Source organism: Tympanuchus pallidicinctus, unplaced genomic scaffold, assembly GCF_026119805.1.
Source record: "Tympanuchus pallidicinctus isolate F22 unplaced genomic scaffold, pur_lepc_1.0 scaffold11, whole genome shotgun sequence".
Classification (NCBI taxonomy): domain Eukaryota; kingdom Metazoa; phylum Chordata; class Aves; order Galliformes; family Phasianidae; genus Tympanuchus; species Tympanuchus pallidicinctus.
This window is the reverse complement of record NW_026294627.1, coordinates 12,935,702-12,953,950: the sequence shown is the minus strand read 5'-3', so window position 1 is coordinate 12,953,950 and position 18,249 is coordinate 12,935,702. Positions and strand designations below refer to the sequence as shown.

The 18,249-nt window shown below is 40.6% G+C and overlaps 1 protein-coding gene across 1 annotated transcript in view; it reads right to left on the bottom strand.

Moving 5' to 3' along the window:
- Positions 1-9,351: 9,351 nt before the first annotated feature.
- Positions 9,352-18,249, bottom strand: part of AASDHPPT (aminoadipate-semialdehyde dehydrogenase-phosphopantetheinyl transferase) — a 35,415-nt gene continuing 26,517 nt past the window's right edge. The window contains exon 7 of the mRNA XM_052671262.1: positions 9,352-10,539. The gene's annotated coding sequence lies outside the window, so the exon portion shown is untranslated. The remainder of the gene's footprint in view (positions 10,540-18,249) is intronic.

The following is an 18,249-nucleotide window of genomic DNA, read 5'->3' as shown; positions in this document are numbered from 1 at the left end:
CACAGTCATTTCAGGACACCATGCTCTATAGTATTCAAGCATCTTTGTTGTGTCAGAATTTGAAGTAACTGTGAGGCCAGAGATCAACCGTGCTGGGAGAACGAGATGTGTGTTGTCTGTACTGTTGTATTCCATGAGTGAAAAAGGGTAGTGGCTAAGCAAAGTACAGCAGGATAATAGGAATGGCAGCACAGAGGGCAGCAAGATGCTGTCAACTTAGTTTCTTTTTACATTCTCCTGTATGTTACCAAAACAGCTTGTTACGAGCCGACAACACCTTGACACTTCTGCTAAAAGACCAATAAAAACAGTCGGATCATTAGATGCTACCAAGTTGAGCTGCATAGACTTTGCTTAACTGTGCAAGTAATCATCACAACTTGTTCAGTGCTTTTTCTTTACCAAACAGTAGCTGGACTGGTTATCAAACTGATCTGCACTCTGTCGTACCTGCTGGAAGATAAATTGCTCCAATACTCAAAGCCTACTGGAAAAGATGATAACATAAAAAACTTTCATTCATCCCATAAGCTTGATAGCATGGTACAGACTAGCAAGGATCTTAAAATTCCTAAGTTTCTGAAAATCAACAACTTCTATTAAGCCAGGTCTTCAGCTGGGCTGTCCAAGAACGAGCACTATTATGGCCCTGGCTATACCACCAAGCTCTGCAACTCCCCTGACTCTCCAAAGACTCTGAGCTCTCGCCTCTTCATCTGTATTGATGAACTCTATCCTTACGTGAGCTACACTGCAGGGATGCTTTCACCCAGCACCATATTGTGCTGCTCCTCGCTCCATAGAATCACAGAATCACAGGGGTTGGAATGGACATCCAGAGATCATTGAGTCCAACCCCACAGCAGGTGCACATGTAGACATCCAGACAAGTCTTGAGTATCTCCATAGAAGGAGACTCCACAACCTCTCTGGCAACCTGTTCCAGTGCTCCATCACCCTTACCATAAAGAAGTTTTTCTGCATGTTAGTACAGAACTTCCTATGTTCAAGTTTCAGGCTCCTTGTCCTGTCACTACACACCAATGAGAAGAGCCCGGCCTCATCCATTTGCCTCTCACCTCCCTGTAGATATTTATAAATGTTAATCCAACCTCAGTCTTCTTTTTCCCAGGCTGAAGAGAACCAGGTTACTCAGCCTTTCTTCATATGAGATGTTCCAGGCCTTTTACCATTTTTGTGGTCCTCCATTGGACACCTTCAAGAAAATTCCTGTCTTTTTTGATCTGTGGAGCTTGGAATTGGACACAGTGTTCCAAATATGATCCCATCAGGGCAGAGTAGAAGAGGAGGATCAATTCCCTTGACCTTCTGTTCACACTCTTTTTAATGCATCCCAGGATCCCGTTGGCCTACTTGGCCAAAAGGGTACACTGTTGGCTCATGGCTAACCTGTTGTCCACCAGAAAACTAAGGTTTTTCTCTGCAGAGCTCACATCTCAACTTGCTCTCTTCTTGTTTTCTGGGTGCCATGGAACACTGCACCTTGACAATGAGGTGCCTGGCCTGCTGTCATCAGTTCATCTTGCCTCAAGTGGTAGCCTTTTTCTGCATCTCCCTGACAAGCAGATGGTCCAAACAGTTTCAAAATTTACAGAGGACTTCTGATTTTGAATACTTAAAGGACCCAGAAATTAGCATTTCTATTGTCCCTGTATTTTCTGTTCTACAGCTGAAAAATGAGCATTACAGCCTGTGGTGTTCCTTATGAATATAAAGTTCTGTAATATATTTGACTTTCAGAACAGTCTGTTAGCTTCATGAAAAGATTTGCACAGAATCCAGTTTTATCTGAATTGTACCTAGTAGGCAGGCATAGATTTTCCTCATTACTATTCTATATACCATCTTCTTAAGTCTGAAATCAGTCTTGCAATATTGTGCAGTTACGACATTCTATCTAGTAGATAATTTTCTAGATATTTTACCAATTTGTGGCTCATAAGGTAATTTTTAACTTAATACCTCTCTGCTGGAATTTAAGCTTGCTATTTTGGGACCTGCCAGTTTAACACCTACTCAAACCATACTGTACAAATGTTTCCTGGCACTCAAGACTACTAGTCTTTGGGAATTGTTCCTCAGAGGAATGGCAAATGTGAGCAGTTCTGACAAACAGGAACTAATCACTGAAATCCAACTGTTGAAGAGCCCAATTCATCATCTGGAGGTCAAAGCTAGCGTTTTCAAAACTTACTGTTTGCAATGCTAGACATTTCAAGATTTTTTTTTGTGGTGCTCTTCTGAGTTGGAGCTGATAAAGGTCCACTTACACTTTGTGGATGCTCTGAATCCATATTTGGAAAATCTTTTACTGGGCAGGTTATTAGATCCCTATATTTATAAACTGTAAATTAATCCAATCTTTTTCTGTTATTACTAGTTTGACATATGCATAGTAGGAGAGTAGCTCTAATGCAAATGTCAGTTATGAATTTTTTTGGATCAGAGGTAGGAAATAGCTATTGCCTTAAATGTATTATTTCTGAATAATGTCATTTCAGAAGAGCTACAGATCAAATATTTAATGAGTAAAAATGAATAATAAACAGTTATACCAAAGCACCGAGTTCATATTTTTTCATACAGGAGGAACTTCTACAAGGGCATGTAGAGACAGGAAATGGCTTTAAACTGGAGGAGTGTAGACTTAGACCAGATATTAAGAAGGCGTTATTTACTGTGAAGGTGGTGAGACACTGGCACAGGTTGTCCAGTGAGATTATGGATGCCCCTCCCTGGGAGCATTCAAGGCCAGGCTGGATGGGGCTGTGAGCAAGCTGGTCTAGAGGGAGGCGTCCCTGGCTATAGCAGGAGGGTTGGAACCAGCTGATCTTAAGCGTCACTTCTATCCCAAACAATTCTATGATTCTATGATTCAGATCTGGATTTAAAAAAAAAAAAAAAGAAAAGAAAAACTGAATCACTTGAACCAAAAGAATGCATGTTGTTTCATAAGACAACAGAAAAATGAAATCTGAAAGCAAAAACAAGATATTAGATTAATAGCTTGCCCTGGTTTCAGCCTGCACTGCACTGAGCGGTCACAATGTTTGGTTGTTGCTGAGCAGCGGATGCACACTTGGGGCAGAGCCACTGCTGTGACGGCTCGGAGCATTGGGCGGCTGCATTGTGAGCTGCGCTGGGCCGCGTGCCGCGGGCTGCAGGTTGGATGTGTCTGGTCTACATGACCTTAGTGATCTTGTTAAATCTTCATGATTCCATGATTCTGTAACTGTTCCAACATGATTGTACTTGGTTATATAATAAAAATAGGGGCATTTTTCATGCGATTTTGTAACTAGTCCAAAAAAACCAGACACTTGTGTCACATTTTAATTGGAAGACGGATGGTTATCTGTCAGAGTCTTTTGAAAAAGTCCATTCTAAATATGTCTTACTCATGATGTTTTTTGTTTTTTTTTTAAGGAAAACAGATTGCCTGCTTCTTTATGGGAAATTACTGTGCAATTGAACTAAGAACATCTCTTAATGCTGTTATAACCTGGTCAGCTGTGCTGTGTTATCTAAAGTTTCATTTCTGGGTAAATTCATCGAGTAACCAGACTGTTGTAAGTTAGAGTTTCTGCCAACTTTGCGTCTGCTTTCTATATTGTAGAGGCCGTACTTAGCTTTTCATACGTATTTTTTCTGGAGCTGGTAGTGTTCTGATGAAGCTGTAGTTAATATTCCAACAGTGCAGTTTGTTTTTGTTGAGCATTACTCCCCTGAGCAGCCAACACTGTGAAACACTGTGAAAAATATAATCCTGCACATCCAGACAGCTGTTTCCCAGGATGCATGCTGCTGCCAGGATGGATGCATGCATGGGTTTTACCAAAGGGCGGCTTCTATGCCAAGCACCAGATTTAAGGCAGAAATATACAGAAGAAAATCTGCAACCCCTCATGAGGAATTGGCTTCCAGATGCTTACAGTGCCTCCTCCTTAAAATTAAAGCCTGTGAAAATTCAAGTTAAATGTTAAGATAAATATTCTCTTTCAAAAGCGGTAAAGGAAAGCATCATTGCAATGTGTTTGCAGCTTCTTAAAAAAAAAAAAAAAAAAAAAAAAAAAAAAGAAACACTCCAAAAGCCCTTTTTTTCCAAACAAAATCAAGCTTTGCTTAGAAACAGGATGATATAAAAATGGAGAGAACATTTCTGCCTAAGCATAGCAGCACTTCTGACAGAAAAATGCTTTACTTGAGAATTCTCCAGGCTGCATCTGCAGGCACAGAGCTGGGTTTGGTGGGAAAGTCTCCACTGCTCGCTACCATATGCTGGCAGAACCTCCACAACGTTCATGCAATGCTCTTTTTTATTTCCATGGTCAGCTTCTCTTAACTAACTGCTCCCGTGGTCCCTTCCACTGCACTCAAGGAAATGAGGCAGGCGGCTTTTTCCACGGCTGATTTCCATTATAAACAAAATAACAACATACAACGGCCGCTAATAAACTGCACATCCCCCTGGAGGGAAACTCACACCTCGCCGTTATCCCATTTTCTCTTTATTCGGAGACTAAGACTTTCAGGAGCAGCCAAGGCAAGGCCTCCCTGGAGGCGATGCTGATGGCAGCCTGGCCCCGTGCACCTGGCTGCAGGCCCAAAGGCTGCACATTGCAGTTTCAGTGCTCATCCTTTTTATATTCATATTGCTGCTTTTCCTTTCTGTTTATCATTCTCCCATACCGCATCATTTTTATGTCAGGCTTTCAAACAGTGCTTTCTCCTCTCATCATGTGCATTTTTCAAGTCTTCTGTGGAGGTGAAGAAGCAGGTTCTGTATAAACACATTTGTATGCTGTGCACAAAAAGACGGGCTGAAAGAAAAACCTCATGAGGGTAAAGCACTTGAGCACTCAAGGATCAGGAAAAGCAGGATGATCTGTGTGTAGTTTTAATTTATGTTCTTCTCATCCTTATACAAAACCAAAGAGCCAAAAAGCGCAGAAGTTATTGTATCTCACGAGACCTGTAGCAGTTTACTCTTCTTTTCCCTGTTTTGAGCTCTAACTGAACCACATTTCTGCCATCCTGCTGCAGAAAAGTGCTCTGTGCTGCAGCATTCTACACCCAGAGAGGGTGCAGTGATGGCCTGCTACAGAAACCAGTGAGCAGGGGAAGAAGTTGCAAAGAAAGCCAAACAATATGCTCTTTATAAGGAGTTTTAAAAACAATTTCCTACCAAAATATGATCTGTAAGGAAAATCTGTCATCCTGGCTACTGTGCAATAATCTAACAAAAGCAAATTCAGGTTGGCAGTTCAATCCCAAACTTCACTTTCAATTTTTAATCTATTACACATAAAGAGACCTTTGAATATATTTGAATTAAGGAAGACATCTTTGGAGGTTTTGAAGCCATCTCCATTCACAGGAAGGGAGAGACGAAATGGGATGGAGAGGAGTGTGATTTTATTTCACCTACATCCTTCATTCTGCTGTAGATAAGAGGGCAGAATTTGTGCAGTGCTGCCACCAGGCTCCCACAAAGGATTGTGCCACTGGAGGTGGGTCTGGGGATGAGGGAAGTTGTATTCCAGGGTGCCCACACAACCAAGCTGTGAATTTAGACCAGACATCCATTTTTCCCTGATGCAGTCTGGAATGGCCACCATCCCCATTCAAGATAAAAATTTGAGCTTCAGAGAAAATGTTGGCAAGAGAAAGGACTGGAACAATATCCTGCATTTGTGAGGGCAATGAAATACAGACTTATTGGATTTTAATGCTTTTCATGTTATGACTCACCTACGAGCTGATGTCTCTAGCAGCCTGCTGTCTCAGTGTGAGACCTTGGGTTCTGCACAATAAAGTAAGGAGGGCGCTGTGTGCATCACCCTCACACATATTCCCTTCCATCCCTAGACCATACAGGCTTCTTTTTATCTAAATACTGAAAGGGAGATCAATTCTGGGAAAGATTATTAGCTGTGCAAGGGAACTGGTAGTTTTGCCAAGGAGGAGAGCTTTAGGAAAATGCCTTGCATCTTGCCTTTGAAAGTAAAGCACAGCCATCAAACTTGTATCAGTTGTTTGAGAGCTTTCCTTCACAGGGCTGGTGCAAACACTTTGCCTGTCCTACCAGAGATGGAGCTGTAAATTAGAAAGTCCCTTACTGGCCAAGAGTCTCTGAATGAGCATTCCAACATCTGCAGAGTTCAGCTCAAGAGCTATTACACTCTTTATTCTGCCTCCATTCAAACAGTGTGTAGCCTGTTTAGAAGATCAGATCATGTCATTAAACTTTGTTTTTTGGTCAATACCCTGTTTATGCGGAGTATCTCACTTCCAAAGCCTTAACAGCTGGTTTTGATTGATTCTCAAAGCAAATCTGGCGTACTGCAGCAGTCTGTGTTTGTGCAGCCTGCGCTGACAAGGAATAAGCACCAGAAATTTCTGTTCCTCAGTCATCTTGAGAAGACATAGTAAAATCTGCCCAAGTTCTTCTGTTTTGAAAGCTAAATACTGTGGAGACGAAAGGAAAGTGTTCAGACACTAACAGCATATTCATTATAGCTCATTATGATTTCCTTAAGCATATTTTGAGATGTTTAAATTAGATTTGCTAGAGGAGATTAATTAGAATTCAAGATTTTATCCCTTCTGCTAGTTTTGCATGAGAATCATCTATATTTATAATTGTATTTTGTTATGACACTTCAAATATTGTTCAGTTAATGTTCACAACAGTCTTAAGAGTAAATAAATAGGGAATATAATAAAAGAGTTTGTTTAAAAAACTTTAGTACATAAAGGGACTATTTGCTCAGATCCTAATCTTCTAAAATGAATAATTAAGAGTGAGGTGATGAGATGGCACATTGCAAGCTATCCAGTAATACAAAAGCTAGTTCTGCAGATCCTGATCTCCTCAGGACTCTGACAGACAATTAAACACGGCCTTTCACAAAGGATACATGCACAGAAGGTCATCTGTGTTGTTGGTGACTGCAAGCAATGTGATCTCAATACAAAATAAAGATGTTCCCAAACTCCATTCAAACACCTTGACCAAGCACTGAACTTCAGCGAAGCTTCTGACACCATATCTGACATATTTTTTTGTTCAGGTTTGGAAATGATCATCTGGCTTGGAAATTAAAAGGTGGGTAAAAGACCAGGGTCTGTGTAGGGACCTGTCTACTTAACATTCTCTCAGAGACTGGAGAAGGTGGCTGAGGGCACTCTCACTGCATTTGCAGATGGTGTCAAACCGCATAGATCCTTAATGGTAGAGCTGGCAGTTTGCGGGACTGGGACAGGTTGGAGGAGCAGAGCATGGAATTTAAAAGTGACTGGGAAGTAGCTAAGTAAGATGTATATGACATAGTATCTGGAATCATAGTATCATGGCAACTCTTGGCCATTGGGCTTAGTGGGTACATTCAGCAGTTCCAGCTATTCAGACAAGTAGTTTTCTGTGCTATGTTGTTATTAGGCAACTGTTAGCCGTCCTGGCAAGTGCTTGTCCAAGACAAACCAAGTTACTATTCTGTTTTCCAACTTGCTTTAGGTAGATTTCTGAAATACTCTTGGTTTATAGAAATAAAGAAGAAAAGCACTGCAATCTTTCTGAGAGGACACAATGCCTGCTGTGAATGCTGAGAATGCTCTGCTGGCATTCTCACTGGCGCTAATGCACTATCTTCCTAAGCATTTGGCTTTGAAATCAATGGAATTGCTTCCATTGGGAAGTAATTCTCAGCTCCACCTCTCCTGGCCCCCTCATAGTTACTGAGGCATTTTGCAAAGCACAAGTAATAGATCTCCTCCTAAAATAATGATATGAATACATAAACCTTATATTTGTGACTCAAACTGGTTTTGAGTTTTTTTGTAATATACAACATAATGTGACCACCAGCACTGCCAGTCAAGTGAGGGAAGGAGTTGTGCCCTCTGCTCAGCACTGAGATACCTTACCTCCAGCACTGGGTGCAGGTTTGGGCCCATAATATAAGAAGGGCATAAAGTTATTAGGGAAAGTCCAAAGGAGGCAACAAAGATTGGGAATGGCCTGGAGGGCAAAGGAGCAGCTGAGGTGCTTGGGTGTGCTCAGCCCAGAGCAGAGCAGGCTGAGGGGAGGCCTGATGGCCGCAGCTCCTCACAGGGAGCGGAGGGCAGCACCGAGCTCTGCTGTGTGTGACAGCGACAGGGAACGGCATGGAGCTGCGTCAGGGGAGGGCAGCTGGGAGTGAGGGAAAGGGGCTGCGCCAGAGGGCGGTGGGCACGGAACAGCTGCCCAGCGCTGTGGGCACGGCCCCAGTGCTGGAGTTCAGGGAGCGTTTGGAAGCGCTCTCAGACATTGGGATTGGATTTGGGGTGGTGCTGTGTGGAACCAGGAGTTGAACTTAATCATAGTGGGCCCATTCCAACTCAGGGTATTCTATGATTCTATGGGCTGATTGCTGCCATGCTCCCCTGGCCATCTCCTGCCACATGTCCTCATGAGATGATCCCAGTGGACACCTGTCCTTGACCAGCCATCATCAAGGGCCAGCTTGTGTCCACCCGAGCGTGTGCTTTCTGTTTGACTCCTTCTCGTATCATGAAGTAACTGCATTCAGGGGCAGCATCTCACTGCAGTCCTACTCCTTTGCATAATTTTGAATGTAACCTTTTGACTGTGGAACTGCATTACTATAAGGAAGATAGCAACCCGAGTGCAAGAATCTTGGTATGCCAAAGAAGGCAAAGAGGAGGAACTTGGGTGAACATCAATCAATTCAGCTTTATTTACTATTTTACCACCTATCAAAGTACTGGGCCACTTCTATGCATCTACTACAGGCAATATTTACAGAAAACTTGAGGGTTTTTAACAAAAGTTTTTCATTAAAAAGCCTTTGCTTGTTCCTCATATTGATCAGAGTTTTATTTTACAAAGTTGTGTTTTGTCAGAAAATTCACCAAAGTTTTTCCCCGATCAACTTTATGAAACAAAATGACAAGCAGATGTATGAATAACAATGCTCTCATTTGCATTTAGATAAACAATATGAACACAGCCTCAGCAGGAGTGGTTCTTGAAATTCTTTGATGGCTTCTGGTAGTGAACACAATGCCCCACTTCACTTAAATCATTATTTTCTATGCAACATTTGTTTTGCAATACATACTTTGTATTTCTATGCTCGAATCAGGCCTAGCCTTGAAAACGTCAGACAAGGCGTGGATTTTGAATGGGATCATTATTTCAGAAATACTAGGCTAGACTATAAGCTGGTTTTAGTATGCAATATTCCCTTCACTTCAGTGGAATTAGACTGATTCTGGCTTGCTAACTGTCTGAGTCACGGCATTTGTTTTTTTTGTTTCTGGTTTTGGTTTTGGTTTTTTTTTTGGAAAAGAAAAATAAATGTGGGCCAGTTTACAACAAGCAGTAGATCAGGGGAACACCCCTAAAGCAATAAGCAGAATACATGATTGCAAAACAGCAAATATTAAATGTTACCTGATGTCAAGGACAGAATGTAAAACACAAAGCATGTAAATTGATGCCCTGACAAGTTTTGAGCTGTTATTTAACCAAAAGTAGCAGAATCCAACACAGATATCACTGGCAGGCAGAGCTTAGGTGCAAAGGTCTGCCCATGCTGCTGTTGCTGTGCTGAGATGTCCTCAGTTACATTTGCAGTCTGCTTGGCAATAACATCACAAAAGTGTTCTCTTGCATCAATTTAAATTAGAACTGCATTCTAGAACTAAATAAAGGATGAATTTGTATTGAAAGAATCATTTTCAGTGCTGCTCAGCCCAGCTTGATCTATGTGACCTGTTCTTCATATGCTTTTATCACACCCTCAAATTCATTTCAAAATCAAGAGCAGAAGATGTGACATTGCACTACTGAAAATTGGTCTAGTTAAACCTAAATGGTATCTTTTAAAATTAAAAGTCACAAATGGAGAATAAATTAGAAAGTAATAAGAAACCTAGCATAGAGAATAAAGAATTAAATGGCTTTTCTACAGAACACTGAATGCTAGATGGACTTCTTGAGTATTATTAAAGTTATAGATACCCAGTTCCTGGAGATGTTCAAGGCCAGGTTGGATGTGCCCTGGGTAGCCTGATCTGGTGGGTGGCAACACTACCCGCAGCAGGGGGATTGGAACTCAGTGGTCTTTAAGGTCCATCCCAATCCAAGCCATTGTATGACTGCGTAATTGTAAGGTCCACAAAGCTTTAACTCTACAATGCCAGAGAGACATTTGAGGCACAAATCCTGGCTCCTCTCACTTGATTTTAAGGCCAGCTCCTGCCTCATGAGGATACACTGAAGATCTCTAACGAACCAAATTAGAAACATAATCCCACTGTCATGTTGCTCTTCAAGAAGGAGGGGCACCACCTCCGCAAGGATTTGGACAGGTGACATCCTGCCCGTGAACAGTACCATCTCGTGGTTGCAGCCAGTGCAACCAGAGGTGCCTTCCCCACCTCTGCAGCGAGCAGATGAGCAGGCAGCCTTGTCTGAGATTGATGAGGACAAAGGGACTGGTGAAGGAAAACCTAGGATTGGGAGAAATAAATAAAAATCAGCCTCAGTGAGAGCACATAGTTTGAAGAGAGATATAAGGGCTGTGCAGGAGAAAGGAAGAGGAGAAGGAAAAAATCTGGGAAGTCCCATGTAAACTTATTACATCAGGAAAGAATAGAAGCACTGTTTGTTTGGGGGAAACAAAAGTGCAAAGGGTAAAAGAACATGATCAGGAGGAGAAAAGTCCTTAGAGAATGTGCTGTGATAATGTAGTATTTGTGAAGGAGCTTGGGATGTAATCAGCATCATAAAAAAGACGACTTCTTGTCTTTGCAGAAGACAAAAATAATCTGGCCAAGAAATTGTAGGCTAAGCAGGAAGGCATGGTAAGCAGAGGCCATATACCTTAAGTTCTACTGAATTATCTTTTAGATTCATACATACACTCACATTTAATTAAGTTATGATATCATCAAGCCTTTGGCATGCTGCCTGCTGCATAAACATTTCTGGCATAGATATTCGGTAACTCTACTACAGACTTAGTAATTCAAATGAAGAAGTAGAAAGGCATGGAACTACTGAGAAATTTCAGCCCCAAACCACCTACAGGTTACACAGAACATCCCAGCTTGCCAGTATGCAAGTCCAAAAGCCATGTCTCCACTCACAGGAGCCACACCAAGGTGCCTGTATTAGCAGTCAAACAACAAAGCCTGTCTTGTGTCAGCACAATGATCCCATGTATAAGCACAGCATCATCGGAGTTTGAAGAAGCTGCTGTTGTAGTTGATTATTAGGTTTGTCACTGGTGGGATTCAATTATTTCCATATTATTTGTGTAAGAGTAATGCAAAGAGGTTCCAGCTGGGACCAGGCATCCATGGTACTAAGTACCGGGAGACAGTTTTTTTCTCAGAGGGGGCATGCAATTTCTGCTGACAAGATGCAGACCAAAGGGAAACAGAGGCATCAAGAAGTGATTTTATTATGAGAAGTACAGCCACAGGCAGACTAAGTGCAAATGGTGCTTATGTATTAGCAAGTGTCCAGCTGAAATGTAACCATATGCTATTTCTTGATTAAAATAGAAGGCCACCTTAGAATTGTACCATATCAAAAACAATACAGAATTACAAGAAAATAAATTTTAGAGGTACTCAAATGTTAGATGTTATAATCTGGAGGAGAAAAAGGTTTTACTACAAAAATCTGACAACTCCCCAATTCTTCTTTCCTAGCTACTTCCTTAAATACTGAAATTTTGCTTTCCATTAGAAAAGCTTTTGGTGGTAGTGGATGTACAGACAGGAGTCTGATTTTGGAACCTGAACTCTTACAGCAATGGTTTTCATTGTGAAAGCTACAGTATAAACAACTGTTTATACAATCAGGTTATACTTACCTTAAGAAGAAAAGTTTCTTCCTCCAAAGACATGTTTGATGCCAGCTGAGGTGCTTGGCTGTTTTGCAGTCCCTGATCTCCTCTTAAAAATTTTCCCTGGCAATTCGGGGCTCTCTGAGATCCTTCTGAAACCCATCAGGGAATCTCTGCATACTGCCATGGCCCAGCATCCATACCCTGCACTTGGAACGAGATTCCTTAGAGCTGGGGAATGTTCTTGAGCAGGCTTAAGAAAGGATGCAAGTCCAAAGACTTTCATCCTCAGCATCTTGGGATGGAAGAGCTCACAAGAGTGATTCACAATCCGGATCACTGTTAAAAGGTATGCTTGATCTTTGCAACCAATATACATATATTTTATTTTACTACCTGCTGAACTATGCTGTAAAGAGTCTTCTTCAGAAGCATTTGTTTTCGGAAACAGTTCCATCTGGGAACTTAATCTTTTCTAGACTTGTTAGAAAGTTAAGTCTATTTCAAGCATGCCCTGTAATGATACCACTGGTTTTCCTCTATCACACTCAACATCAAGCTAGAACAGCATTTAAAGCTCTCAGCTAAAGCAAAATAAATTCAATGCAGTCTGTTTCTTGGTTCCTGTTGTTAATTTGTCTTATGCAAATTACCAATCATAAAATGACATAGAAATGGTATTTTACCATATTCACTTCTGTTCACATTTTTAGAATTCATGTATTTTTGATTTAAAAAACCTATCAGTAACTATTATGTCTGAATCTGCTCCTTTTCCTGTTTTTGATTTCCCTCACTGCCAGACCTCAAGTTGTCTCTTGCATCAGCCAAAAGCCTTTGTACCATTTTTAGCATATGAAGCTTTCTTCTTGCATGTCCAGGTTATTGGGTTAATGAAGATAGGGTCAGTTTCCAGTTGTTTTAAAGATAGCTATGTGTATAATATATACATACACATATCTATATATCATAGAACATAGAAAGGCCTGAGTTGAAAAGGACCACAATGATCATCTAGTTTCAATCTCTCTGCTATGTGCAGAGTCACCAACCACAAGACCAGGCTGCCCAGAGCCACATCCAGCCTGACCTTGAATGCCTCCAGGGATGGGGCATCCACAGCCTCCTTGGGCAACCTGTTCCAGTGCATCACCACCCTCTGAGTGAAAAACTTCCTCCTAATATCTGACCTAAACCTCCCCTGTCTCAGTTTAAAACCATTCCCCCTTGTCCTATCACTGTCCACCCTTGTAAACAGCTGTTCCCCTCCTGTTTATAAGCTCCCTTCAAGTACTGGAAGGCTACAATGAGGTCTCCCTGGAGCCTTCTCCAAGCTAAACAAACCAAGCTACCTCAACCTTTCTCCATAGGAGAGGTGCTCCAACCCTCTGATCATCTTAGTACCCTCCTCTGGACCTGCTCCATATATCTACATATATGCAGTACATACACGTATATGCATTTATATGCACATGTGATGTGTATGTTTGCATTTATGCATATGCTACTTATCTATAGCAACTCCTTGATACTTTTCAGTGATTAATTCACTGTAGACTAAGAACAAGTTAAAATATACAGTATGACTGAAACAGACACATTTGCATAAACACACTAACATTTATATGCAGTTGCATTTTTGCTTCTAAAAGCTATTTGTACAAAGTTGGGAGAATTCAGTCAACTTTAAGTTGTCATGCCACAAAATGAAACCAAAAGACATTCTATCAGTTCTATCAATCACATTGTTTCTGAAGTTCCCCAGTCAGATGCATATATGTATATACATACATACATACATATATATATATATATATATATACATGGATTCCTGACACATACAAGATTTTTTTCACTACTTTGGTAGTCTTCATCCAGCATTACTTTCTTCCCTCTCCACTGAAGATCTATTTCAGGAGACTGTATGAATGCATTTCCATGGCGGACACTTCATAGTCCCTTAGCCAGCACGTCTGGCTTCACCCAAGCCAAATGAAACCCATGTACTCCCACTGCGATGAGCACTTTGCTATTGCCGCTTTAATCCTGAAAGGTGGAAGTGAAACAGCAGTCATTTCTGCAGGTGGGAGCTGTCTGACTGCCACAATTCAAATGCAAATAAATATTCCATTGTACTTCAGGGAAAACATGTTAAATCAACAAGGCCCATCATTTAAACATCATAATAAGCAATTAGGCTGAAACTATGATATCAGAAATATCAGTGTCTGTCTAAGACTCTGTTCTCCCCCACATGAGAATTTTAATTAGGGCAGAACCAAGCACACAGCTGAAGTACAACCTTCAATCACACTCAGTTGTACCAAACAAAATTAATCCAATACATTTTCATAGCATGCTACAGGTAGCTAATTAACTGTAATCACATAAGTCACAAGAGTAACAAAATGCCTTTATGCAGGCAGCAAGCGCTGCTCACTAAGAATATTATTGTATTCACTATGCAGTATTGGAACTGAATACATGCAGGAAAATTCCATTTCTCCTACAAAGAGAGCAGTGACCCACTGAACAGGCAGCTCCCTTCACCTGTCACAAAAGCACTCAGCAAGGGTGAGGAGTGCAACAGCTGACACATGGGCTGAGCATCACCTGACTGCAAGTGCGGTACATTACAGGAAACGCCGCTGCTGGAGCTGACAAAATACAGATATTTAATTCAAGGGAAAATGTTTTCCAACTAGCAGTTCCAGATTTTTGCTTGTGAATTGTTCCAAATGCAAACTCAAGTAAATCTGAATTAGTACTTTCAATATAGCAGACACTATGATGAAAAATAACATTTTTTTTCTTCAAACTACATATAGGTACATATGCTTATCCAAACTGCAGAGAGAAAAGCAGTCAAAGATAAGATACTCTAACATGGCATGTATGTATATTTATATACATATACACACATATATGTAAAACTCGAAATACACGCTACACACTTCTAAAATTCTCTAATAACATTATAAGCAATGTATGACATTGCTATAATACATTACATAGACAGCATCCAATATGTACCATGTAAAGATACATAAAGCCTATTACCATATTTATAAAGATCGTTTATGCTTTTGTTTGTCTTTTTGCACTTCCCAGCCCCTTCTGCACTGCTTATTCAGGTACTATACCTCAAAATCACAACCAATGATACTTTTGGTACTGTGACAGAAATTGCAAGCATTGATGAGAAGCAGCTATTAGCAAATTCATGGGGTAGAAGCAGTGGAAGGATAGAAGAGATTTAATTAGCTACAGATGGCCAACTCAGAATGTCTAGTGACAGCCATAATTTGGTGAAATGCCCTGCCTCTTAAAGCACTGCTGGGAAATTGAGCTTCATAATGCTGCCAGAAGACTAACACTCTTTAATTTTTCTTCTAAGCAAGTCTAAACAAGGAAGGCATTACCTTTAATTGTGTAATTTTCCAAAATGTTTCAAACATTTTAGAAACTCATAACGCCTTTGAAAAACTTCAGTACCTCCCGTGAAATGGATCTAAAGCTGTAATGCCTACCAATTTTTGTTGTAGTCATAGTGACTAAAGTAATCTCCCACCTGAGGTTTAAATGCATTTCTTTAGCATTTTTCCAAAACATGCCAATCCCAATGAAGCCTATGATGCAGAACTGTACTCAGACTAATTTTCTACTGACCAAAATAAAGTTTACTCAGTAATAAAGACATCAGCAAATATACGGTTATGATTTGAGTCCTAACCTAAATTAAGTATATTAGGTCAAACTGTTAGCTGCTGCATATCTGCATCCCCACAAATTAAATTGCACCAATCCTAATATACTCTGCCTGAGGGACAAATTAAAAAGAAAAAAACCTCTTTCTTGTTTGCAGCCTTCTAAAAAGGAAAGAATATATCTTTCTGCATTATCTGATTACAATGCAGGATTATAAGGAGGGGATGCTCACCTGCATAGCTTTAAAATAAGAAGCAATGGGCACAAACTGGCACACAGGAGGTTCCCTTTGACCACCAGGAGCACTGCTGTGCTGTGCAGGTGATGGAGCAGGGGCAGGCTGCTCAGAAGCTGTGGGATTTCCTCCTTGGAGATCTTCCAATGACACTTGGATGTGGCCCTGGGCATCCTGCTCTGGGTGCCCCTACCGGAGCAAGGCTTGGGCCTGAGGGACACAGCCGGCTCTTCCAACCCCAACCATTCTGTGATATTCTGTTGCAACGACTTCCAGCTCACATTATAAGATGTAGGAAAAAAAAAACAAAACTAACTACCAGTCAGGCAATTGAGAGTCTAATATGTGGCAACATTATGTAAGTTTAATGCAGTTCAAGAAATAATGAGGAAACTTCAGATCTGCTACAACACAGGTGTGCACTCTGCACTTCTGACCCAAACACGACTGTGTTGAACAACCAATTGACCACTGAAGTGCTGCACTATCAGGCTCATGCTTCTGCTCTGTATTTGTGAGAGGACATCTGAGACACCCTGTGTCACCGTGGTCTCCATCATCCCCTAGTACTGTGGTCCCAGTGGGAAGGGAAGAAGCACACCCTACCTGGGCAGCTAAGAGGATCCTGGATGCAGACTTGAGCAGAAAAAAGGGAGAGTGGTTAACCTATATGTGAATTCAAGGTCAGCCCAAGTTTCTGCTTTCTGTCTGTTATCAGAGATTTCCCTGGATAAATTGGATGTGACTGGTCACTTGAGTGAAATCCCACCTACTGCAAGATTAAAGGAAAGTAATTTTTTAGAACACTGAACCAAGGCTGGAAATCTTAAGCCATGACAACAGAAACTTGCTAGTTTGAAAACCTTAACAGGAACTCCAGAAGCATGCTTTTAAAAAGAAAATAAAAAAATCACACAAATATTTATATTACTGATTGACTGAAAAACTGATTGAAATAACTTCAGCTGCTTTAAAACTTTTTAGCAAAACAGAACTAAGAACTTCTTTTCATGAGTGAAATGTTAGCATTACTACACTTTCATCTTGTCTTTCACATTTGTTTCCTCCTATCATTTACAGTTTTAACGTATAATTATTTTATTTGACTTTTCCATGAATTTACTGGGGGAATACTGGACCACTTTCTGGAAATGACACCAAAACATTTGCTTGTTGGCTCTGGGGCATCTCTCTGTCTGTAAGAGCTTTCCACACTGGGAGCAGCTGATTAAAAGCCGTTGCAGTGAAATGTCCTTGAGCCATGTGTGTTGGAGAGGCTGTGGGACCAAGGGCACAGCACAAGCTCAGACAACGCATAAGGAAACAGGATGGAGCTGATATGTCTAAAAATATTCATTATTTTCTCCTTAATCTATAAATCCGAAATAATTTTCCAAGATTTTCCATGGAAGGGAGTGACAATGAGATCTTACCACAACACCAATAACTTCTCTGTTCCACAACGTTGTTTCAAAATTCTTTAGACACTTCCTTGCATGTACCCTCTCTGTAACTAGAACATGATAACATTGTTATAGTTTGTGTCAAGAAACAAGGTTGCATTTAATTAAATCAAAATTGCAGGAATAAGGTAGGGAGTCTCCTTGTCCTGAAAGAAAGAGTTGAGCATACCTTGCCTTCTAAGACTGCCGTGGAACAGGCAGCTGGTCCAGACCTTCATGTTATGACTGAAGGACATCTCTAGGAGCATACAGTTTTTGGTTCTTCTAAATTCTTTTAGAAATAACAAAAGACAAATGTTTCAGTATTACTATCTACATCTATACCTAAATAGTGAGAGGAAAAAAAAAGAACTCAAAAGAAATGCCATAAACTGGCAACACAAAATAGGATCAAAACTTTAAAATAATGCACTTTTTATTACCATAAAGGAATTAAACTCCATTTTAGTAGAAACAGGACTCATCCTTTGCATGTAGCTTTAAAACAAACAAACAAATCCCACAACAACAACCCCAACACAATTGTAGGTATAGCACAAGGATACCATGACAGGCTACAAAAATTATTTCAAAAAATAATAAAATATTAGCTTTCTTGTGAAGAACTCAAGAGTTTGTTTTTGTACCTACATTTTCTATACAGCGTACAGCAACATCTTTTCTCTGGATAAACATGCTCAGCATCACAAATACAGGAAAGCACCATGTCGAGCCACTGGCAGACAACTGTTAAGAGGAGTGTTAATCACTGTTTAAACTAGGCTCTAACAGTACTGACCAAACACTGCTCATATTCTTTGTTAAATGTAGAACTGTGGTCTTGTAAAGCTCCAAAAAACCCCTATATCTATGCACATGTGAAGAGCTGCTTTTCCTTCTTATCTTGCATTTCTTTTCACATCGTGTTTTTACTTCAGTGCTTAAGGTAAAGGTAAATGTTAGAGTTGAATTGCTGACG